General features: G+C 53.8%; 44 non-coding genes across 44 annotated transcripts; 9 read left to right on the top strand and 35 right to left on the bottom strand.

The window, feature by feature from the left end:
• The first annotated feature begins 633 nt into the window (after positions 1-633).
• On the top strand, positions 634-705 carry Trnag-ucc (transfer RNA glycine (anticodon UCC)). The gene has a single exon. It is a non-coding gene; the product is annotated as a tRNA-Gly (tRNA).
• A 276-nt stretch (positions 706-981) lies between these two features.
• Positions 982-1,063, bottom strand: Trnas-aga (transfer RNA serine (anticodon AGA)). The gene has a single exon. It is a non-coding gene; the product is annotated as a tRNA-Ser (tRNA).
• A 139-nt stretch (positions 1,064-1,202) lies between these two features.
• Trnak-uuu (transfer RNA lysine (anticodon UUU)) lies at positions 1,203-1,275 on the bottom strand. The gene has a single exon. It is a non-coding gene; the product is annotated as a tRNA-Lys (tRNA).
• Positions 1,276-1,571: 296 nt separating this feature from the next.
• On the bottom strand, positions 1,572-1,643 carry Trnae-uuc (transfer RNA glutamic acid (anticodon UUC)). The gene has a single exon. It is a non-coding gene; the product is annotated as a tRNA-Glu (tRNA).
• Positions 1,644-1,965: 322 nt separating this feature from the next.
• On the bottom strand, positions 1,966-2,038 carry Trnam-cau (transfer RNA methionine (anticodon CAU)). Its single transcript has one exon. It is a non-coding gene; the product is annotated as a tRNA-Met (tRNA).
• Positions 2,039-2,853: 815 nt separating this feature from the next.
• Trnag-ucc (transfer RNA glycine (anticodon UCC)) lies at positions 2,854-2,925 on the top strand. The gene has a single exon. It is a non-coding gene; the product is annotated as a tRNA-Gly (tRNA).
• Positions 2,926-3,201: 276 nt separating this feature from the next.
• Positions 3,202-3,283, bottom strand: Trnas-aga (transfer RNA serine (anticodon AGA)). The gene has a single exon. It is a non-coding gene; the product is annotated as a tRNA-Ser (tRNA).
• Positions 3,284-3,422: 139 nt separating this feature from the next.
• Positions 3,423-3,495, bottom strand: Trnak-uuu (transfer RNA lysine (anticodon UUU)). The gene has a single exon. It is a non-coding gene; the product is annotated as a tRNA-Lys (tRNA).
• A 296-nt stretch (positions 3,496-3,791) lies between these two features.
• Trnae-uuc (transfer RNA glutamic acid (anticodon UUC)) lies at positions 3,792-3,863 on the bottom strand. Its single transcript has one exon. It is a non-coding gene; the product is annotated as a tRNA-Glu (tRNA).
• Positions 3,864-4,185: 322 nt separating this feature from the next.
• On the bottom strand, positions 4,186-4,258 carry Trnam-cau (transfer RNA methionine (anticodon CAU)). The gene has a single exon. It is a non-coding gene; the product is annotated as a tRNA-Met (tRNA).
• An 815-nt stretch (positions 4,259-5,073) lies between these two features.
• Trnag-ucc (transfer RNA glycine (anticodon UCC)) lies at positions 5,074-5,145 on the top strand. Its single transcript has one exon. It is a non-coding gene; the product is annotated as a tRNA-Gly (tRNA).
• A 276-nt stretch (positions 5,146-5,421) lies between these two features.
• On the bottom strand, positions 5,422-5,503 carry Trnas-aga (transfer RNA serine (anticodon AGA)). The gene has a single exon. It is a non-coding gene; the product is annotated as a tRNA-Ser (tRNA).
• Positions 5,504-5,642: 139 nt separating this feature from the next.
• Trnak-uuu (transfer RNA lysine (anticodon UUU)) lies at positions 5,643-5,715 on the bottom strand. Its single transcript has one exon. It is a non-coding gene; the product is annotated as a tRNA-Lys (tRNA).
• Positions 5,716-6,011: 296 nt separating this feature from the next.
• Trnae-uuc (transfer RNA glutamic acid (anticodon UUC)) lies at positions 6,012-6,083 on the bottom strand. Its single transcript has one exon. It is a non-coding gene; the product is annotated as a tRNA-Glu (tRNA).
• A 322-nt stretch (positions 6,084-6,405) lies between these two features.
• On the bottom strand, positions 6,406-6,478 carry Trnam-cau (transfer RNA methionine (anticodon CAU)). Its single transcript has one exon. It is a non-coding gene; the product is annotated as a tRNA-Met (tRNA).
• Positions 6,479-7,293: 815 nt separating this feature from the next.
• Trnag-ucc (transfer RNA glycine (anticodon UCC)) lies at positions 7,294-7,365 on the top strand. Its single transcript has one exon. It is a non-coding gene; the product is annotated as a tRNA-Gly (tRNA).
• A 276-nt stretch (positions 7,366-7,641) lies between these two features.
• Positions 7,642-7,723, bottom strand: Trnas-aga (transfer RNA serine (anticodon AGA)). The gene has a single exon. It is a non-coding gene; the product is annotated as a tRNA-Ser (tRNA).
• Positions 7,724-7,862: 139 nt separating this feature from the next.
• On the bottom strand, positions 7,863-7,935 carry Trnak-uuu (transfer RNA lysine (anticodon UUU)). Its single transcript has one exon. It is a non-coding gene; the product is annotated as a tRNA-Lys (tRNA).
• A 296-nt stretch (positions 7,936-8,231) lies between these two features.
• On the bottom strand, positions 8,232-8,303 carry Trnae-uuc (transfer RNA glutamic acid (anticodon UUC)). Its single transcript has one exon. It is a non-coding gene; the product is annotated as a tRNA-Glu (tRNA).
• A 322-nt stretch (positions 8,304-8,625) lies between these two features.
• On the bottom strand, positions 8,626-8,698 carry Trnam-cau (transfer RNA methionine (anticodon CAU)). The gene has a single exon. It is a non-coding gene; the product is annotated as a tRNA-Met (tRNA).
• An 815-nt stretch (positions 8,699-9,513) lies between these two features.
• Positions 9,514-9,585, top strand: Trnag-ucc (transfer RNA glycine (anticodon UCC)). Its single transcript has one exon. It is a non-coding gene; the product is annotated as a tRNA-Gly (tRNA).
• Positions 9,586-9,861: 276 nt separating this feature from the next.
• Positions 9,862-9,943, bottom strand: Trnas-aga (transfer RNA serine (anticodon AGA)). The gene has a single exon. It is a non-coding gene; the product is annotated as a tRNA-Ser (tRNA).
• A 139-nt stretch (positions 9,944-10,082) lies between these two features.
• Trnak-uuu (transfer RNA lysine (anticodon UUU)) lies at positions 10,083-10,155 on the bottom strand. Its single transcript has one exon. It is a non-coding gene; the product is annotated as a tRNA-Lys (tRNA).
• Positions 10,156-10,451: 296 nt separating this feature from the next.
• On the bottom strand, positions 10,452-10,523 carry Trnae-uuc (transfer RNA glutamic acid (anticodon UUC)). Its single transcript has one exon. It is a non-coding gene; the product is annotated as a tRNA-Glu (tRNA).
• A 322-nt stretch (positions 10,524-10,845) lies between these two features.
• Positions 10,846-10,918, bottom strand: Trnam-cau (transfer RNA methionine (anticodon CAU)). The gene has a single exon. It is a non-coding gene; the product is annotated as a tRNA-Met (tRNA).
• An 815-nt stretch (positions 10,919-11,733) lies between these two features.
• On the top strand, positions 11,734-11,805 carry Trnag-ucc (transfer RNA glycine (anticodon UCC)). Its single transcript has one exon. It is a non-coding gene; the product is annotated as a tRNA-Gly (tRNA).
• Positions 11,806-12,081: 276 nt separating this feature from the next.
• Trnas-aga (transfer RNA serine (anticodon AGA)) lies at positions 12,082-12,163 on the bottom strand. Its single transcript has one exon. It is a non-coding gene; the product is annotated as a tRNA-Ser (tRNA).
• A 139-nt stretch (positions 12,164-12,302) lies between these two features.
• Positions 12,303-12,375, bottom strand: Trnak-uuu (transfer RNA lysine (anticodon UUU)). Its single transcript has one exon. It is a non-coding gene; the product is annotated as a tRNA-Lys (tRNA).
• Positions 12,376-12,671: 296 nt separating this feature from the next.
• Trnae-uuc (transfer RNA glutamic acid (anticodon UUC)) lies at positions 12,672-12,743 on the bottom strand. The gene has a single exon. It is a non-coding gene; the product is annotated as a tRNA-Glu (tRNA).
• Positions 12,744-13,065: 322 nt separating this feature from the next.
• Positions 13,066-13,138, bottom strand: Trnam-cau (transfer RNA methionine (anticodon CAU)). The gene has a single exon. It is a non-coding gene; the product is annotated as a tRNA-Met (tRNA).
• Positions 13,139-13,953: 815 nt separating this feature from the next.
• On the top strand, positions 13,954-14,025 carry Trnag-ucc (transfer RNA glycine (anticodon UCC)). Its single transcript has one exon. It is a non-coding gene; the product is annotated as a tRNA-Gly (tRNA).
• Positions 14,026-14,291: 266 nt separating this feature from the next.
• Positions 14,292-14,373, bottom strand: Trnas-aga (transfer RNA serine (anticodon AGA)). The gene has a single exon. It is a non-coding gene; the product is annotated as a tRNA-Ser (tRNA).
• Positions 14,374-14,512: 139 nt separating this feature from the next.
• Positions 14,513-14,585, bottom strand: Trnak-uuu (transfer RNA lysine (anticodon UUU)). The gene has a single exon. It is a non-coding gene; the product is annotated as a tRNA-Lys (tRNA).
• Positions 14,586-14,881: 296 nt separating this feature from the next.
• Trnae-uuc (transfer RNA glutamic acid (anticodon UUC)) lies at positions 14,882-14,953 on the bottom strand. The gene has a single exon. It is a non-coding gene; the product is annotated as a tRNA-Glu (tRNA).
• A 322-nt stretch (positions 14,954-15,275) lies between these two features.
• On the bottom strand, positions 15,276-15,348 carry Trnam-cau (transfer RNA methionine (anticodon CAU)). The gene has a single exon. It is a non-coding gene; the product is annotated as a tRNA-Met (tRNA).
• An 815-nt stretch (positions 15,349-16,163) lies between these two features.
• Positions 16,164-16,235, top strand: Trnag-ucc (transfer RNA glycine (anticodon UCC)). The gene has a single exon. It is a non-coding gene; the product is annotated as a tRNA-Gly (tRNA).
• Positions 16,236-16,501: 266 nt separating this feature from the next.
• On the bottom strand, positions 16,502-16,583 carry Trnas-aga (transfer RNA serine (anticodon AGA)). The gene has a single exon. It is a non-coding gene; the product is annotated as a tRNA-Ser (tRNA).
• Positions 16,584-16,722: 139 nt separating this feature from the next.
• Positions 16,723-16,795, bottom strand: Trnak-uuu (transfer RNA lysine (anticodon UUU)). Its single transcript has one exon. It is a non-coding gene; the product is annotated as a tRNA-Lys (tRNA).
• A 296-nt stretch (positions 16,796-17,091) lies between these two features.
• On the bottom strand, positions 17,092-17,163 carry Trnae-uuc (transfer RNA glutamic acid (anticodon UUC)). The gene has a single exon. It is a non-coding gene; the product is annotated as a tRNA-Glu (tRNA).
• A 322-nt stretch (positions 17,164-17,485) lies between these two features.
• Trnam-cau (transfer RNA methionine (anticodon CAU)) lies at positions 17,486-17,558 on the bottom strand. Its single transcript has one exon. It is a non-coding gene; the product is annotated as a tRNA-Met (tRNA).
• Positions 17,559-18,373: 815 nt separating this feature from the next.
• Trnag-ucc (transfer RNA glycine (anticodon UCC)) lies at positions 18,374-18,445 on the top strand. Its single transcript has one exon. It is a non-coding gene; the product is annotated as a tRNA-Gly (tRNA).
• Positions 18,446-18,721: 276 nt separating this feature from the next.
• On the bottom strand, positions 18,722-18,803 carry Trnas-aga (transfer RNA serine (anticodon AGA)). Its single transcript has one exon. It is a non-coding gene; the product is annotated as a tRNA-Ser (tRNA).
• A 139-nt stretch (positions 18,804-18,942) lies between these two features.
• Positions 18,943-19,015, bottom strand: Trnak-uuu (transfer RNA lysine (anticodon UUU)). The gene has a single exon. It is a non-coding gene; the product is annotated as a tRNA-Lys (tRNA).
• Positions 19,016-19,311: 296 nt separating this feature from the next.
• Positions 19,312-19,383, bottom strand: Trnae-uuc (transfer RNA glutamic acid (anticodon UUC)). The gene has a single exon. It is a non-coding gene; the product is annotated as a tRNA-Glu (tRNA).
• Between the last annotated feature and the right edge of the window lie 232 nt (positions 19,384-19,615).

Genomic DNA, 19,615 nt, shown 5'->3' with positions numbered 1-19,615 from the left:
TGCGGCACCTGAACACAGCGGCCTGTAGGGCCAGGCCGACGCTGGAGTTCAGTAACAGCACGCGGCCGTCCAAGTAGGGTCTCTTGCGTGCTGCATGTTTGGTTCTTCTCACAGCGAATCCTGCTATACATTCCTGAGGCTGGCGCACCTCAAGCGAGCAATCGGCGCGGCAGCACTATAGCGAGAACAGCAAAACGATGCATCGGCCGGGAATCGAAGCCGGGCCGCCCGCGTGGTAGTCGAACAACCTACCACTTTTTTAGTTGTTGTTCTCATTTTGTTAGTTGCATTTGTTGGGGGCGGACGTCCGATGACGTCCGTGCTTCCCGAGCATATTCCCGAGCAGCTGTCTGCAGGGAAAGTGGGATTGCCACCCAGCGACGTCGGATACAACCGAAAAAAGTGCTACACACGCGGAGTCCCCCACTACACTGCCTCAAAGCGACCGCTCGTCACTATTGTGTGAGTAACGTTGCGGCCGCGGCGACGAGCCTTGCCCAAAGACGCAGCGTGCGTGGAGGCGCTGCCCGAATGCACCCTCCTACCTCGTAAAGCGTCTACAGCTACTATCACCGTGGGCCACTGCCGGCGGGCGGGAAGCCGACACAGCGCGGCGTTGCGAGCAGCGGCTGTGCGGTGGTAGTGTAATGGTGAGCATAGTTGCCTTCCGAGCAGTTGAGCCGCGTTCGATTCCCGGCCACCGCAACGGGCGCAAATCTATGCGTATGAGTATGTGAGCCACGTGCTGTTGAATTAACGTTTTCTTTCCGTCGTCGCTCCACGCAGGCCATCCTGTAGTATGTCCCGACTTGTCCCGACTTTGCTCGGCTGACGCGAAAGCTGACGCTTGGATTTCGCCCTTATCAAAAGGACAGGCGCTATAAACGACTGTGAGAGGTGAGGTGTAGCGAGGTACCAAAACGACAGGCAAACTGCGAAATTTTCTGCTCTCTCTTCTGAAACAAAAAATAAAAACACCGACGCAGTCGGTAGGACTCGAACCTACGCTCCCACAGGGAATCTGATTTCTAGTCAGACGCCTTAACCACTCGGCCACGACTGCTCGTAGCTAAAGCTTCCCTCGAATCGTGAAAAATGCAACCGGTCTGCGCAGAATGTTGACAGGAAACGAACTCGGTGCACTGATTACGGCAGGGCTACCAGCGCTACGAGACGAGCCATTACGGAAGCGTTAAAATCTTCGCCCGAACAGGGATTCGAACCCTGGACACTTAGGTTAAAAGCCTAATGCTCTACCGACTGAGCTATCCGGGCTCACGCTTGTTGTGCATGGAGCGACTGCAAGCAATGTGAATAACTGGAACGCGTGTGTAGGCGTACTACGGTAATTGCTGGCTTCTGGCGCAACTGGCGACTTCACCGACTTCCCACTGACGCTGGTAGCACCCCAACAGCGGACCAGTGCCTCTTCTCCCTTTATCCCGGTGCTGACAGTAATTGCATCCTGTGCCTGCTTCCCCCGATTACGTTCGGTTGAAGCTCCGGAAGGAGGGCGACAAACGAAGGTTGGAAGGCCAAAAGATGGAGGGTCGTGTGCGCAAAAACTTCCCTTCCGGTACCGGGAATCGAACCCGGGCCTCCTGGGTGAAAGCCAGGTATCCTAGCCACTAGACCACACCGGATTTGCTCGAGAAACGTGAGATTTACTCCCTCTCTTCTCGCATTTCGTGCTCAATCCGGACTCAGTGTTGTTCTCTGTTTGCGAGCATTTTTGCGCGTGCAGACTGGCATGGCGCACAGCTCGAAACTGTCTATTCATTGCTGTTTGCATCATATTTCACTCATAACAGGGGAGGAGAATGATCAAAGTTGTACCTTGCCATAATTGGAAGTAAACATTGTGACGCTGAGGCGTGGACTCCTTGTGGATAACAAACGACAATTAAGTTCGTTCGCTAGCAATAGCAACGCCGTTAATTCAGCCGTGATGTACAGCAAATTAAATGCCCCGGGTGAGGATCGAACTCACGACCTTAAGATTATGAGACTTACGCGCTACCTACTGCGCTACCGAGGCTCGTTGCAACCATCATCCCAGGAATCTTGGTAAGTCTCACATATTAGAGATAGACAGTTTGCGCTTTCTCAGGAATCTGTTGTGTCGCTACGCGTGCTTTCCCGACTTGCTAGAGTAAACTGCTGCCGCAGCTTTTTTAACGACGGAAAGCAGCACTGCCTGAGGTTACAGTACATCGCCCTTGCGGCACCTGAACACAGCGGCCTGTAGGGCCAGGCCGACGCTGGAGTTCAGTAACAGCACGCGGCCGTCCAAGTAGGGTCTCTTGCGTGCTGCATGTTTGGTTCTTCTCACAGCGAATCCTGCTATACATTCCTGAGGCTGGCGCACCTCAAGCGAGCAATCGGCGCGGCAGCACTATAGCGAGAACAGCAAAACGATGCATCGGCCGGGAATCGAAGCCGGGCCGCCCGCGTGGTAGTCGAACAACCTACCACTTTTTTAGTTGTTGTTCTCATTTTGTTAGTTGCATTTGTTGGGGGCGGACGTCCGATGACGTCCGTGCTTCCCGAGCATATTCCCGAGCAGCTGTCTGCAGGGAAAGTGGGATTGCCACCCAGCGACGTCGGATACAACCGAAAAAAGTGCTACACACGCGGAGTCCCCCACTACACTGCCTCAAAGCGACCGCTCGTCACTATTGTGTGAGTAACGTTGCGGCCGCGGCGACGAGCCTTGCCCAAAGACGCAGCGTGCGTGGAGGCGCTGCCCGAATGCACCCTCCTACCTCGTAAAGCGTCTACAGCTACTATCACCGTGGGCCACTGCCGGCGGGCGGGAAGCCGACACAGCGCGGCGTTGCGAGCAGCGGCTGTGCGGTGGTAGTGTAATGGTGAGCATAGTTGCCTTCCGAGCAGTTGAGCCGCGTTCGATTCCCGGCCACCGCAACGGGCGCAAATCTATGCGTATGAGTATGTGAGCCACGTGCTGTTGAATTAACGTTTTCTTTCCGTCGTCGCTCCACGCAGGCCATCCTGTAGTATGTCCCGACTTGTCCCGACTTTGCTCGGCTGACGCGAAAGCTGACGCTTGGATTTCGCCCTTATCAAAAGGACAGGCGCTATAAACGACTGTGAGAGGTGAGGTGTAGCGAGGTACCAAAACGACAGGCAAACTGCGAAATTTTCTGCTCTCTCTTCTGAAACAAAAAATAAAAACACCGACGCAGTCGGTAGGACTCGAACCTACGCTCCCACAGGGAATCTGATTTCTAGTCAGACGCCTTAACCACTCGGCCACGACTGCTCGTAGCTAAAGCTTCCCTCGAATCGTGAAAAATGCAACCGGTCTGCGCAGAATGTTGACAGGAAACGAACTCGGTGCACTGATTACGGCAGGGCTACCAGCGCTACGAGACGAGCCATTACGGAAGCGTTAAAATCTTCGCCCGAACAGGGATTCGAACCCTGGACACTTAGGTTAAAAGCCTAATGCTCTACCGACTGAGCTATCCGGGCTCACGCTTTTTGTGCATGGAGCGACTGCAAGCAATGTGAATAACTGGAACGCGTGTGTAGGCGTACTACGGTAATTGCTGGCTTCTGGCGCAACTGGCGACTTCACCGACTTCCCACTGACGCTGGTAGCACCCCAACAGCGGACCAGTGCCTCTTCTCCCTTTATCCCGGTGCTGACAGTAATTGCATCCTGTGCCTGCTTCCCCCGATTACGTTCGGTTGAAGCTCCGGAAGGAGGGCGACAAACGAAGGTTGGAAGGCCAAAAGATGGAGGGTCGTGTGCGCAAAAACTTCCCTTCCGGTACCGGGAATCGAACCCGGGCCTCCTGGGTGAAAGCCAGGTATCCTAGCCACTAGACCACACCGGATTTGCTCGAGAAACGTGAGATTTACTCCCTCTCTTCTCGCATTTCGTGCTCAATCCGGACTCAGTGTTGTTCTCTGTTTGCGAGCATTTTTGCGCGTGCAGACTGGCATGGCGCACAGCTCGAAACTGTCTATTCATTGCTGTTTGCATCATATTTCACTCATAACAGGGGAGGAGAATGATCAAAGTTGTTCCTTGCCATAATTGGAAGTAAACATTGTGACGCTGAGGCGTGGACTCCTTGTGGATAACAAACGACAATTAAGTTCGTTCGCTAGCAATAGCAACGCCGTTAATTCAGCCGTGATGTACAGCAAATTAAATGCCCCGGGTGAGGATCGAACTCACGACCTTAAGATTATGAGACTTACGCGCTACCTACTGCGCTACCGAGGCTCGTTGCAACCATCATCCCAGGAATCTTGGTAAGTCTCACATATTAGAGATAGACAGTTTGCGCTTTCTCAGGAATCTGTTGTGTCGCTACGCGTACTTTCCCGACTTGCTAGAGTAAACTGCTGCCGCAGCTTTTTTAACGACGGAAAGCAGCACTGCCTGAGGTTACAGTACATCGCCCTTGCGGCACCTGAACACAGCGGCCTGTAGGGCCAGGCCGACGCTGGAGTTCAGTAACAGCACGCGGCCGTCCAAGTAGGGTCTCTTGCGTGCTGCATGTTTGGTTCTTCTCACAGCGAATCCTGCTATACATTCCTGAGGCTGGCGCACCTCAAGCGAGCAATCGGCGCGGCAGCACTATAGCGAGAACAGCAAAACGATGCATCGGCCGGGAATCGAAGCCGGGCCGCCCGCGTGGTAGTCGAACAACCTACCACTTTTTTAGTTGTTGTTCTCATTTTGTTAGTTGCATTTGTTGGGGGCGGACGTCCGATGACGTCCGTGCTTCCCGAGCATATTCCCGAGCAGCTGTCTGCAGGGAAAGTGGGATTGCCACCCAGCGACGTCGGATACAACCGAAAAAAGTGCTACACACGCGGAGTCCCCCACTACACTGCCTCAAAGCGACCGCTCGTCACTATTGTGTGAGTAACGTTGCGGCCGCGGCGACGAGCCTTGCCCAAAGACGCAGCGTGCGTGGAGGCGCTGCCCGAATGCACCCTCCTACCTCGTAAAGCGTCTACAGCTACTATCACCGTGGGCCACTGCCGGCGGGCGGGAAGCCGACACAGCGCGGCGTTGCGAGCAGCGGCTGTGCGGTGGTAGTGTAATGGTGAGCATAGTTGCCTTCCGAGCAGTTGAGCCGCGTTCGATTCCCGGCCACCGCAACGGGCGCAAATCTATGCGTATGAGTATGTGAGCCACGTGCTGTTGAATTAACGTTTTCTTTCCGTCGTCGCTCCACGCAGGCCATCCTGTAGTATGTCCCGACTTGTCCCGACTTTGCTCGGCTGACGCGAAAGCTGACGCTTGGATTTCGCCCTTATCAAAAGGACAGGCGCTATAAACGACTGTGAGAGGTGAGGTGTAGCGAGGTACCAAAACGACAGGCAAACTGCGAAATTTTCTGCTCTCTCTTCTGAAACAAAAAATAAAAAAACCGACGCAGTCGGTAGGACTCGAACCTACGCTCCCAGAGGGTATCTGATTTCTAGTCAGACGCCTTAACCACTCGGCCACGACTGCTCGTAGCTAAAGCTTCCCTCGAATCGTGAAAAATGCAACCGGTCTGCGCAGAATGTTGACAGGAAACGAACTCGGTGCACTGATTACGGCAGGGCTACCAGCGCTACGAGACGAGCCATTACGGAAGCGTTAAAATCTTCGCCCGAACAGGGATTCGAACCCTGGACACTTAGGTTAAAAGCCTAATGCTCTACCGACTGAGCTATCTGGGCTCACGCTTGTTGTGCATGGAGCGACTGCAAGCAATGTGAATAACTGGAACGCGTGTGTAGGCGTACTACGGTAATTGCTGGCTTCTGGCGCAACTGGCGACTTCACCGACTTCCCACTGACGCTGGTAGCACCCCAACAGCGGACCAGTGCCTCTTCTCCCTTTATCCCGGTGCTGACAGTAATTGCATCCTGTGCCTGCTTCCCCCGATTACGTTCGGTTGAAGCTCCGGAAGGAGGGCGACAAACGAAGGTTGGAAGGCCAAAAGATGGAGGGTCGTGTGCGCAAAAACTTCCCTTCCGGTACCGGGAATCGAACCCGGGCCTCCTGGGTGAAAGCCAGGTATCCTAGCCACTAGACCACACCGGATTTGCTCGAGAAACGTGAGATTTACTCCCTCTCTTCTCGCATTTCGTGCTCAATCCGGACTCAGTGTTGTTCTCTGTTTGCGAGCATTTTTGCGCGTGCAGACTGGCATGGCGCACAGCTCGAAACTGTCTATTCATTGCTGTTTGCATCATATTTCACTCATAACAGGGGAGGAGAATGATCAAAGTTGTACCTTGCCATAATTGGAAGTAAACATTGTGACGCTGAGGCGTGGACTCCTTGTGGATAACAAACGACAATTAAGTTCGTTCGCTAGCAATAGCAACGCCGTTAATTCAGCCGTGATGTACAGCAAATTAAATGCCCCGGGTGAGGATCGAACTCACGACCTTAAGATTATGAGACTTACGCGCTACCTACTGCGCTACCGAGGCTCGTTGCAACCATCATCCCAGGAATCTTGGTAAGTCTCACATATTAGAGATAGACAGTTTGCGCTTTCTCAGGAATCTGTTGTGTCGCTACGCGTGCTTTCCCGACTTGCTAGAGTAAACTGCTGCCGCAGCTTTTTTAACGACGGAAAGCAGCACTGCCTGAGGTTACAGTACATCGCCCTTGCGGCACCTGAACACAGCGGCCTGTAGGGCCAGGCCGACGCTGGAGTTCAGTAACAGCACGCGGCCGTCCAAGTAGGGTCTCTTGCGTGCTGCATGTTTGGTTCTTCTCACAGCGAATCCTGCTATACATTCCTGAGGCTGGCGCACCTCAAGCGAGCAATCGGCGCGGCAGCACTATAGCGAGAACAGCAAAACGATGCATCGGCCGGGAATCGAAGCCGGGCCGCCCGCGTGGTAGTCGAACAACCTACCACTTTTTTAGTTGTTGTTCTCATTTTGTTAGTTGCATTTGTTGGGGGCGGACGTCCGATGACGTCCGTGCTTCCCGAGCATATTCCCGAGCAGCTGTCTGCAGGGAAAGTGGGATTGCCACCCAGCGACGTCGGATACAACCGAAAAAAGTGCTACACACGCGGAGTCCCCCACTACACTGCCTCAAAGCGACCGCTCGTCACTATTGTGTGAGTAACGTTGCGGCCGCGGCGACGAGCCTTGCCCAAAGACGCAGCGTGCGTGGAGGCGCTGCCCGAATGCACCCTCCTACCTCGTAAAGCGTCTACAGCTACTATCACCGTGGGCCACTGCCGGCGGGCGGGAAGCCGACACAGCGCGGCGTTGCGAGCAGCGGCTGTGCGGTGGTAGTGTAATGGTGAGCATAGTTGCCTTCCGAGCAGTTGAGCCGCGTTCGATTCCCGGCCACCGCAACGGGCGCAAATCTATGCGTATGAGTATGTGAGCCACGTGCTGTTGAATTAACGTTTTCTTTCCGTCGTCGCTCCACGCAGGCCATCCTGTAGTATGTCCCGACTTGTCCCGACTTTGCTCGGCTGACGCGAAAGCTGACGCTTGGATTTCGCCCTTATCAAAAGGACAGGCGCTATAAACGACTGTGAGAGGTGAGGTGTAGCGAGGTACCAAAACGACAGGCAAACTGCGAAATTTTCTGCTCTCTCTTCTGAAACAAAAAATAAAAACACCGACGCAGTCGGTAGGACTCGAACCTACGCTCCCAGAGGGTATCTGATTTCTAGTCAGACGCCTTAACCACTCGGCCACGACTGCTCGTAGCTAAAGCTTCCCTCGAATCGTGGAAAATGCAACCGGTCTGCGCAGAATGTTGACAGGAAACGAACTCGGTGCACTGATTACGGCAGGGCTACCAGCGCTACGAGACGAGCCATTACGGAAGCGTTAAAATCTTCGCCCGAACAGGGATTCGAACCCTGGACACTTAGGTTAAAAGCCTAATGCTCTACCGACTGAGCTATCCGGGCTCACGCTTGTTGTGCATGGAGCGACTGCAAGCAATGTGAATAACTGGAACGCGTGTGTAGGCGTACTACGGTAATTGCTGGCTTCTGGCGCAACTGGCGACTTCACCGACTTCCCACTGACGCTGGTAGCACCCCAACAGCGGACCAGTGCCTCTTCTCCCTTTATCCCGGTGCTGACAGTAATTGCATCCTGTGCCTGCTTCCCCCGATTACGTTCGGTTGAAGCTCCGGAAGGAGGGCGACAAACGAAGGTTGGAAGGCCAAAAGATGGAGGGTCGTGTGCGCAAAAACTTCCCTTCCGGTACCGGGAATCGAACCCGGGCCTCCTGGGTGAAAGCCAGGTATCCTAGCCACTAGACCACACCGGATTTGCTCGAGAAACGTGAGATTTACTCCCTCTCTTCTCGCATTTCGTGCTCAATCCGGACTCAGTGTTGTTCTCTGTTTGCGAGCATTTTTGCGCGTGCAGACTGGCATGGCGCACAGCTCGAAACTGTCTATTCATTGCTGTTTGCATCATATTTCACTCATAACAGGGGAGGAGAATGATCAAAGTTGTACCTTGCCATAATTGGAAGTAAACATTGTGACGCTGAGGCGTGGACTCCTTGTGGATAACAAACGACAATTAAGTTCGTTCGCTAGCAATAGCAACGCCGTTAATTCAGCCGTGATGTACAGCAAATTAAATGCCCCAGGTGAGGATCGAACTCACGACCTTAAGATTATGAGACTTACGCGCTACCTACTGCGCTACCGAGGCTCGTTGCAACCATCATCCCAGGAATCTTGGTAAGTCTCACATATTAGAGATAGACAGTTTGCGCTTTCTCAGGAATCTGTTGTGTCGCTACGCGTGCTTTCCCGACTTGCTAGAGTAAACTGCTGCCGCAGCTTTTTTAACGACGGAAAGCAGCACTGCCTGAGGTTACAGTACATCGCCCTTGCGGCACCTGAACACAGCGGCCTGTAGGGCCAGGCCGACGCTGGAGTTCAGTAACAGCACGCGGCCGTCCAAGTAGGGTCTCTTGCGTGCTGCATGTTTGGTTCTTCTCACAGCGAATCCTGCTATACATTCCTGAGGCTGGCGCACCTCAAGCGAGCAATCGGCGCGGCAGCACTATAGCGAGAACAGCAAAACGATGCATCGGCCGGGAATCGAAGCCGGGCCGCCCGCGTGGTAGTCGAACAACCTACCACTTTTTTAGTTGTTGTTCTCATTTTGTTAGTTGCATTTGTTGGGGGCGGACGTCCGATGACGTCCGTGCTTCCCGAGCATATTCCCGAGCAGCTGTCTGCAGGGAAAGTGGGATTGCCACCCAGCGACGTCGGATACAACCGAAAAAAGTGCTACACACGCGGAGTCCCCCACTACACTGCCTCAAAGCGACCGCTCGTCACTATTGTGTGAGTAACGTTGCGGCCGCGGCGACGAGCCTTGCCCAAAGACGCAGCGTGCGTGGAGGCGCTGCCCGAATGCACCCTCCTACCTCGTAAAGCGTCTACAGCTACTATCACCGTGGGCCACTGCCGGCGGGCGGGAAGCCGACACAGCGCGGCGTTGCGAGCAGCGGCTGTGCGGTGGTAGTGTAATGGTGAGCATAGTTGCCTTCCGAGCAGTTGAGCCGCGTTCGATTCCCGGCCACCGCAACGGGCGCAAATCTATGCGTATGAGTATGTGAGCCACGTGCTGTTGAATTAACGTTTTCTTTCCGTCGTCGCTCCACGCAGGCCATCCTGTAGTATGTCCCGACTTGTCCCGACTTTGCTCGGCTGACGCGAAAGTTGACGCTTGGATTTCGCCCTTATCAAAAGGACAGGCGCTATAAACGACTGTGAGAGGTGAGGTGTAGCGAGGTACCAAAACGACAGGCAAACTGCGAAATTTTCTGCTCTCTCTTCTGAAACAAAAAATAAAAACACCGACGCAGTCGGTAGGACTCGAACCTACGCTCCCACAGGGAATCTGATTTCTAGTCAGACGCCTTAACCACTCGGCCACGACTGCTCGTAGCTAAAGCTTCCCTCGAATCGTGAAAAATGCAACCGGTCTGCGCAGAATGTTGACAGGAAACGAACTCGGTGCACTGATTACGGCAGGGCTACCAGCGCTACGAGACGAGCCATTACGGAAGCGTTAAAATCTTCGCCCGAACAGGGATTCGAACCCTGGACACTTAGGTTAAAAGCCTAATGCTCTACCGACTGAGCTATCCGGGCTCACGCTTTTTGTGCATGGAGCGACTGCAAGCAATGTGAATAACTGGAACGCGTGTGTAGGCGTACTACGGTAATTGCTGGCTTCTGGCGCAACTGGCGACTTCACCGACTTCCCACTGACGCTGGTAGCACCCCAACAGCGGACCAGTGCCTCTTCTCCCTTTATCCCGGTGCTGACAGTAATTGCATCCTGTGCCTGCTTCCCCCGATTACGTTCGGTTGAAGCTCCGGAAGGAGGGCGACAAACGAAGGTTGGAAGGCCAAAAGATGGAGGGTCGTGTGCGCAAAAACTTCCCTTCCGGTACCGGGAATCGAACCCGGGCCTCCTGGGTGAAAGCCAGGTATCCTAGCCACTAGACCACACCGGATTTGCTCGAGAAACGTGAGATTTACTCCCTCTCTTCTCGCATTTCGTGCTCAATCCGGACTCAGTGTTGTTCTCTGTTTGCGAGCATTTTTGCGCGTGCAGACTGGCATGGCGCACAGCTCGAAACTGTCTATTCATTGCTGTTTGCATCATATTTCACTCATAACAGGGGAGGAGAATGATCAAAGTTGTTCCTTGCCATAATTGGAAGTAAACATTGTGACGCTGAGGCGTGGACTCCTTGTGGATAACAAACGACAATTAAGTTCGTTCGCTAGCAATAGCAACGCCGTTAATTCAGCCGTGATGTACAGCAAATTAAATGCCCCGGGTGAGGATCGAACTCACGACCTTAAGATTATGAGACTTACGCGCTACCTACTGCGCTACCGAGGCTCGTTGCAACCATCATCCCAGGAATCTTGGTAAGTCTCACATATTAGAGATAGATAGTTTGCGCTTTCTCAGGAATCTGTTGTGTCGCTACGCGTACTTTCCCGACTTGCTAGAGTAAACTGCTGCCGCAGCTTTTTTAACGACGGAAAGCAGCACTGCCTGAGGTTACAGTACATCGCCCTTGCGGCACCTGAACACAGCGGCCTGTAGGGCCAGGCCGACGCTGGAGTTCAGTAACAGCACGCGGCCGTCCAAGTAGGGTCTCTTGCGTGCTGCATGTTTGGTTCTTCTCACAGCGAATCCTGCTATACATTCCTGAGGCTGGCGCACCTCAAGCGAGCAATCGGCGCGGCAGCACTATAGCGAGAACAGCAAAACGATGCATCGGCCGGGAATCGAAGCCGGGCCGCCCGCGTGGTAGTCGAACAACCTACCACTTTTTTAGTTGTTGTTCTCATTTTGTTAGTTGCATTTGTTGGGGGCGGACGTCCGATGACGTCCGTGCTTCCCGAGCATATTCCCGAGCAGCTGTCTGCAGGGAAAGTGGGATTGCCACCCAGCGACGTCGGATACAACCGAAAAAAGTGCTACACACGCGGAGTCCCCCACTACACTGCCTCAAAGCGACCGCTCGTCACTATTGTGTGAGTAACGTTGCGGCCGCGGCGACGAGCCTTGCCCAAAGATGCAGCGTGCGTGGAGGCGCTGCCCGAATGCACCCTCCTACCTCGTAAAGCGTCTACAGCTACTATCACCGTGGGCCACTGCCGGCGGGCGGGAAGCCGACACAGCGCGGCGTTGCGAGCAGCGGCTGTGCGGTGGTAGTGTAATGGTGAGCATAGTTGCCTTCCGAGCAGTTGAGCCGCGTTCGATTCCCGGCCACCGCAACGGGCGCAAATCTATGCGTATGAGTATGTGAGCCACGTGCTGTTGAATTAACGTTTTCTTTCCGTCGTCGCTCCACGCAGGCCATCCTGTAGTATGTCCCGACTTGTCCCGACTTTGCTCGGCTGACGCGAAAGCTGACGCTTGGATTTCGCCCTTATCAAAAGGACAGGCGCTATAAACGACTGTGAGAGGTGAGGTGTAGCGAGGTACCAAAACGACAGGCAAACTGCGAAATTTTCTGCTCTCTCTTCTGAAACAAAAAATAAAAAAACCGACGCAGTCGGTAGGACTCGAACCTACGCTCCCACAGGGAATCTGATTTCTAGTCAGACGCCTTAACCACTCGGCCACGACTGCTCGTAGCTAAAGCTTCCCTCGAATCGTGAAAAATGCAACCGGTCTGCGCAGAATGTTGACAGGAAACGAACTCGGTGCACTGATTACGGCAGGGCTACCAGCGCTACGAGACGAGCCATTACGGAAGCGTTAAAATCTTCGCCCGAACAGGGATTCGAACCCTGGACACTTAGGTTAAAAGCCTAATGCTCTACCGACTGAGCTATCCGGGCTCACGCTTGTTGTGCATGGAGCGACTGCAAGCAATGTGAATAACTGGAACGCGTGTGTAGGCGTACTACGGTAATTGCTGGCTTCTGGCGCAACTGGCGACTTCACCGACTTCCCACTGACGCTGGTAGCACCCCAACAGCGGACCAGTGCCTCTTCTCCCTTTATCCCGGTGCTGACAGTAATTGCATCCTGTGCCTGCTTCCCCCGATTACGTTCGGTTGAAGCTCCGGAAGGAGGGCGACAAACGAAGGTTGGAAGGCCAAAAGATGGAGGGTCGTGTGCGCAAAAACTTCCCTTCCGGTACCGGGAATCGAACCCGGGCCTCCTGCGTGAAAGCCAGGTATCCTAGCCACTAGACCACACCGGATTTGCTCGAGAAACGTGAGATTTACTCCCTCTCTTCTCGCATTTCGTGCTCAATCCGGACTCAGTGTTGTTCTCTGTTTGCGAGCATTTTTGCGCGTGCAGACTGGCATGGCGCACAGCTCGAAACTGTCTATTCATTGCTGTTTGCATCATATTTCACTCATAACAGGGGAGGAGAATGATCAAAGTTGTTCCTTGCCATAATTGGAAGTAAACATTGTGACGCTGAGGCGTGGACTCCTTGTGGATAACAAACGACAATTAAGTTCGTTCGCTAGCAATAGCAACGCCGTTAATTCAGCCGTGATGTACAGCAAATTAAATGCCCCGGGTGAGGATCGAACTCACGACCTTAAGATTATGAGACTTACGCGCTACCTACTGCGCTACCGAGGCTCGTTGCAACCATCATCCCAGGAATCTTGGTAAGTCTCACATATTAGAGATAGACAGTTTGCGCTTTCTCAGGAATCTGTTGTGTCGCTACGCGTGCTTTCCCGACTTGCTAGAGTAAACTGCTGCCGCAGCTTTTTTAACGACGGAAAGCAGCACTGCCTGAGGTTACAGTACATCGCCCTTGCGGCACCTGAACACAGCGGCCTGTAGGGCCAGGCCGACGCTGGAGTTCAGTAACAGCACGCGGCCGTCCAAGTAGGGTCTCTTGCGTGCTGCATGTTTGGTTCTTCTCACAGCGAATCCTGCTATACATTCCTGAGGCTGGCGCACCTCAAGCGAGCAATCGGCGCGGCAGCACTATAGCGAGAACAGCAAAACGATGCATCGGCCGGGAATCGAAGCCGGGCCGCCCGCGTGGTAGTCGAACAACCTACCACTTTTTTAGTTGTTGTTCTCATTTTGTTAGTTGCATTTGTTGGGGGCGGACGTCCGATGACGTCCGTGCTTCCCGAGCATATTCCCGAGCAGCTGTCTGCAGGGAAAGTGGGATTGCCACCCAGCGACGTCGGATACAACCGAAAAAAGTGCTACACACGCGGAGTCCCCCACTACACTGCCTCAAAGCGACCGCTCGTCACTATTGTGTGAGTAACGTTGCGGCCGCGGCGACGAGCCTTGCCCAAAGACGCAGCGTGCGTGGAGGCGCTGCCCGAATGCACCCTCCTACCTCGTAAAGCGTCTACAGCTACTATCACCGTGGGCCACTGCCGGCGGGCGGGAAGCCGACACAGCGCGGCGTTGCGAGCAGCGGCTGTGCGGTGGTAGTGTAATGGTGAGCATAGTTGCCTTCCGAGCAGTTGAGCCGCGTTCGATTCCCGGCCACCGCAACGGGCGCAAATCTATGCGTATGAGTATGTGAGCCACGTGCTGTTGAATTAACGTTTTCTTTCCGTCGTCGCTCCACGCAGGCCATCCTGTAGTATGTCCCGACTTTGCTCGGCTGACGCGAAAGCTGACGCTTGGATTTCGCCCTTATCAAAAGGACAGGCGCTATAAACGACTGTGAGAGGTGAGGTGTAGCGAGGTACCAAAACGACAGGCAAACTGCGAAATTTTCTGCTCTCTCTTCTGAAACAAAAAATAAAGAAACCGACGCAGTCGGTAGGACTCGAACCTACGCTCCCACAGGGAATCTGATTTCTAGTCAGACGCCTTAACCACTCGGCCACGACTGCTCGTAGCTAAAGCTTCCCTCGAATCGTGAAAAATGCAACCGGTCTGCGCAGAATGTTGACAGGAAACGAACTCGGTGCACTGATTACGGCAGGGCTACCAGCGCTACGAGACGAGCCATTACGGAAGCGTTAAAATCTTCGCCCGAACAGGGATTCGAACCCTGGACACTTAGGTTAAAAGCCTAATGCTCTACCGACTGAGCTATCCGGGCTCACGCTTGTTGTGCATGGAGCGACTGCAAGCAATGTGAATAACTGGAACGCGTGTGTAGGCGTACTACGGTAATTGCTGGCTTCTGGCGCAACTGGCGACTTCACCGACTTCCCACTGACGCTGGTAGCACCCCAACAGCGGACCAGTGCCTCTTCTCCCTTTATCCCGGTGCTGACAGTAATTGCATCCTGTGCCTGCTTCCCCCGATTACGTTCGGTTGAAGCTCCGGAAGGAGGGCGACAAACGAAGGTTGGAAGGCCAAAAGATGGAGGGTCGTGTGCGCAAAAACTTCCCTTCCGGTACCGGGAATCGAACCCGGGCCTCCTGGGTGAAAGCCAGGTATCCTAGCCACTAGACCACACCGGATTTGCTCGAGAAACGTGAGATTTACTCCCTCTCTTCTCGCATTTCGTGCTCAATCCGGACTCAGTGTTGTTCTCTGTTTGCGAGCATTTTTGCGCGTGCAGACTGGCATGGCGCACAGCTCGAAACTGTCTATTCATTGCTGTTTGCATCATATTTCACTCATAACAGGGGAGGAGAATGATCAAAGTTGTTCCTTGCCATAATTGGAAGTAAACATTGTGACGCTGAGGCGTGGACTCCTTGTGGATAACAAACGACAATTAAGTTCGTTCGCTAGCAATAGCAACGCCGTTAATTCAGCCGTGATGTACAGCAAATTAAATGCCCCGGGTGAGGATCGAACTCACGACCTTAAGATTATGAGACTTACGCGCTACCTACTGCGCTACCGAGGCTCGTTGCAACCATCATCCCAGGAATCTTGGTAAGTCTCACATATTAGAGATAGACAGTTTGCGCTTTCTCAGGAATCTGTTGTGTCGCTACGCGTGCTTTCCCGACTTGCTAGAGTAAACTGCTGCCGCAGCTTTTTTAACGACGGAAAGCAGCACTGCCTGAGGTTACAGTACATCGCCCTTGCGGCACCTGAACACAGCGGCCTGTAGGGCCAGGCCGACGCTGGAGTTCAGTAACAGCACGCGGCCGTCCAAGTAGGGTCTCTTGCGTGCTGCATGTTTGGTTCTTCTCACAGCGAATCCTGCTATACATTCCTGAGGCTGGCGCACCTCAAGCGAGCAATCGGCGCGGCAGCACTATAGCGAGAACAGCAAAACGATGCATCGGCCGGGAATCGAAGCCGGGCCGCCCGCGTGGTAGTCGAACAACCTACCACTTTTTTAGTTGTTGTTCTCATTTTGTTAGTTGCATTTGTTGGGGGCGGACGTCCGATGACGTCCGTGCTTCCCGAGCATATTCCCGAGCAGCTGTCTGCAGGGAAAGTGGGATTGCCACCCAGCGACGTCGGATACAACCGAAAAAAGTGCTACACACGCGGAGTCCCCCACTACACTGCCTCAAAGCGACCGCTCGTCACTATTGTGTGAGTAACGTTGCGGCCGCGGCGACGAGCCTTGCCCAAAGACGCAGCGTGCGTGGAGGCGCTGCCCGAATGCACCCTCCTACCTCGTAAAGCGTCTACAGCTACTATCACCGTGGGCCACTGCCGGCGGGCGGGAAGCCGACACAGCGCGGCGTTGCGAGCAGCGGCTGTGCGGTGGTAGTGTAATGGTGAGCATAGTTGCCTTCCGAGCAGTTGAGCCGCGTTCGATTCCCGGCCACCGCAACGGGCGCAAATCTATGCGTATGAGTATGTGAGCCACGTGCTGTTGAATTAACGTTTTCTTTCCGTCGTCGCTCCACGCAGGCCATCCTGTAGTATGTCCCGACTTTGCTCGGCTGACGCGAAAGCTGACGCTTGGATTTCGCCCTTATCAAAAGGACAGGCGCTATAAACGACTGTGAGAGGTGAGGTGTAGCGAGGTACCAAAACGACAGGCAAACTGCGAAATTTTCTGCTCTCTCTTCTGAAACAAAAAATAAAGAAACCGACGCAGTCGGTAGGACTCGAACCTACGCTCCCACAGGGAATCTGATTTCTAGTCAGACGCCTTAACCACTCGGCCACGACTGCTCGTAGCTAAAGCTTCCCTCGAATCGTGAAAAATGCAACCGGTCTGCGCAGAATGTTGACAGGAAACGAACTCGGTGCACTGATTACGGCAGGGCTACCAGCGCTACGAGACGAGCCATTACGGAAGCGTTAAAATCTTCGCCCGAACAGGGATTCGAACCCTGGACACTTAGGTTAAAAGCCTAATGCTCTACCGACTGAGCTATCCGGGCTCACGCTTGTTGTGCATGGAGCGACTGCAAGCAATGTGAATAACTGGAACGCGTGTGTAGGCGTACTACGGTAATTGCTGGCTTCTGGCGCAACTGGCGACTTCACCGACTTCCCACTGACGCTGGTAGCACCCCAACAGCGGACCAGTGCCTCTTCTCCCTTTATCCCGGTGCTGACAGTAATTGCATCCTGTGCCTGCTTCCCCCGATTACGTTCGGTTGAAGCTCCGGAAGGAGGGCGACAAACGAAGGTTGGAAGGCCAAAAGATGGAGGGTCGTGTGCGCAAAAACTTCCCTTCCGGTACCGGGAATCGAACCCGGGCCTCCTGGGTGAAAGCCAGGTATCCTAGCCACTAGACCACACCGGATTTGCTCGAGAAACGTGAGATTTACTCCCTCTCTTCTCGCATTTCGTGCTCAATCCGGACTCAGTGTTGTTCTCTGTTTGCGAGCATTTTTGCGCGTGCAGACTGGCATGGCGCACAGCTCGAAACTGTCTATTCATTGCTGTTTGCATCATATTTCACTCATAACAGGGGAGGAGAATGATCAAAGTTGTTCCTTGCCATAATTGGAAGTAAACATTGTGACGCTGAGGCGTGGACTCCTTGTGGATAACAAACGACAATTAAGTTCGTTCGCTAGCAATAGCAACGCCGTTAATTCAGCCGTGATGTACAGCAAATTAAATGCCCCGGGTGAGGATCGAACTCACGACCTTAAGATTATGAGACTTACGCGCTACCTACTGCGCTACCGAGGCTCGTTGCAACCATCATCCCAGGAATCTTGGTAAGTCTCACATATTAGAGATAGACAGTTTGCGCTTTCTCAGGAATCTGTTGTGTCGCTACGCGTGCTTTCCCGACTTGCTAGAGTAAACTGCTGCCGCAGCTTTTTTAACGACGGAAAGCAGCACTGCCTGAGGTTACAGTACATCGCCCTTGCGGCACCTGAACACAGCGGCCTGTAGGGCCAGGCCGACGCTGGAGTTCAGTAACAGCACGCGGCCGTCCAAGTAGGGTCTCTTGCGTGCTGCATGTTTGGTTCTTCTCACAGCGAATCCTGCTATACATTCCTGAGGCTGGCGCACCTCAAGCGAGCAATCGGCGCGGCAGCACTATAGCGAGAACAGCAAAACGATGCATCGGCCGGGAATCGAAGCCGGGCCGCCCGCGTGGTAGTCGAACAACCTACCACTTTTTTAGTTGTTGTTCTCATTTTGTTAGTTGCATTTGTTGGGGGCGGACGTCCGATGACGTCCGTGCTTCCCGAGCATATTCCCGAGCAGCTGTCTGCAGGGAAAGTGGGATTGCCACCCAGCGACGTCGGATACAACCGAAAAAAGTGCTACACACGCGGAGTCCCCCACTACACTGCCTCAAAGCGACCGCTCGTCACTATTGTGTGAGTAACGTTGCGGCCGCGGCGACGAGCCTTGCCCAAAGACGCAGCGTGCGTGGAGGCGCTGCCCGAATGCACCCTCCTACCTCGTAAAGCGTCTACAGCTACTATCACCGTGGGCCACTGCCGGCGGGCGGGAAGCCGACACAGCGCGGCGTTGCGAGCAGCGGCTGTGCGGTGGTAGTGTAATGGTGAGCATAGTTGCCTTCCGAGCAGTTGAGCCGCGTTCGATTCCCGGCCACCGCAACGGGCGCAAATCTATGCGTATGAGTATGTGAGCCACGTGCTGTTGAATTAACGTTTTCTTTCCGTCGTCGCTCCACGCAGGCCATCCTGTAGTATGTCCCGACTTGTCCCGACTTTGCTCGGCTGACGCGAAAGCTGACGCTTGGATTTCGCCCTTATCAAAAGGACAGGCGCTATAAACGACTGTGAGAGGTGAGGTGTAGCGAGGTACCAAAACGACAGGCAAACTGCGAAATTTTCTGCTCTCTCTTCTGAAACAAAAAATAAAGAAACCGACGCAGTCGGTAGGACTCGAACCTACGCTCCCACAGGGAATCTGATTTCTAGTCAGACGCCTTAACCACTCGGCCACGACTGCTCGTAGCTAAAGCTTCCCTCGAATCGTGAAAAATGCAACCGGTCTGCGCAGAATGTTGACAGGAAACGAACTCGGTGCACTGATTACGGCAGGGCTACCAGCGCTACGAGACGAGCCATTACGGAAGCGTTAAAATCTTCGCCCGAACAGGGATTCGAACCCTGGACACTTAGGTTAAAAGCCTAATGCTCTACCGACTGAGCTATCCGGGCTCACGCTTGTTGTGCATGGAGCGACTGCAAGCAATGTGAATAACTGGAACGCGTGTGTAGGCGTACTACGGTAATTGCTGGCTTCTGGCGCAACTGGCGACTTCACCGACTTCCCACTGACGCTGGTAGCACCCCAACAGCGGACCAGTGCCTCTTCTCCCTTTATCCCGGTGCTGACAGTAATTGCATCCTGTGCCTGCTTCCCCCGATTACGTTCGGTTGAAGCTCCGGAAGGAGGGCGACAAACGAAGGTTGGAAGGCCAAAAGATGGAGGGTCGTGTGCGCAAAAACTTCCCTTCCGGTACCGGGAATCGAACCCGGGCCTCCTGGGTGAAAGCCAGGTATCCTAGCCACTAGACCACACCGGATTTGCTCGAGAAACGTGAGATTTACTCCCTCTCTTCTCGCATTTCGTGCTCAATCCGGACTCAGTGTTGTTCTCTGTTTGCGAGCATTTTTGCGCGTGCAGACTGGCATGGCGCACAGCTCGAAACTGTCTATTCATTGCTGTTTGCATCATATTTCACTCATAACAGGGGAGGAGAATGATCAAAGTTGTTCCTTGCCATAATTGGAAGTAAACATTGTGACGCTGAGGCG

The sequence above is a fragment of the Schistocerca cancellata genome, unplaced genomic scaffold (assembly GCF_023864275.1).
Source record: "Schistocerca cancellata isolate TAMUIC-IGC-003103 unplaced genomic scaffold, iqSchCanc2.1 HiC_scaffold_411, whole genome shotgun sequence".
Classification (NCBI taxonomy): Eukaryota; Metazoa; Arthropoda; class Insecta; order Orthoptera; family Acrididae; genus Schistocerca; species Schistocerca cancellata.
The sequence above is the reverse complement of the archived record's forward strand: the minus strand, read 5'-3'. Positions and strand labels throughout refer to the sequence as shown.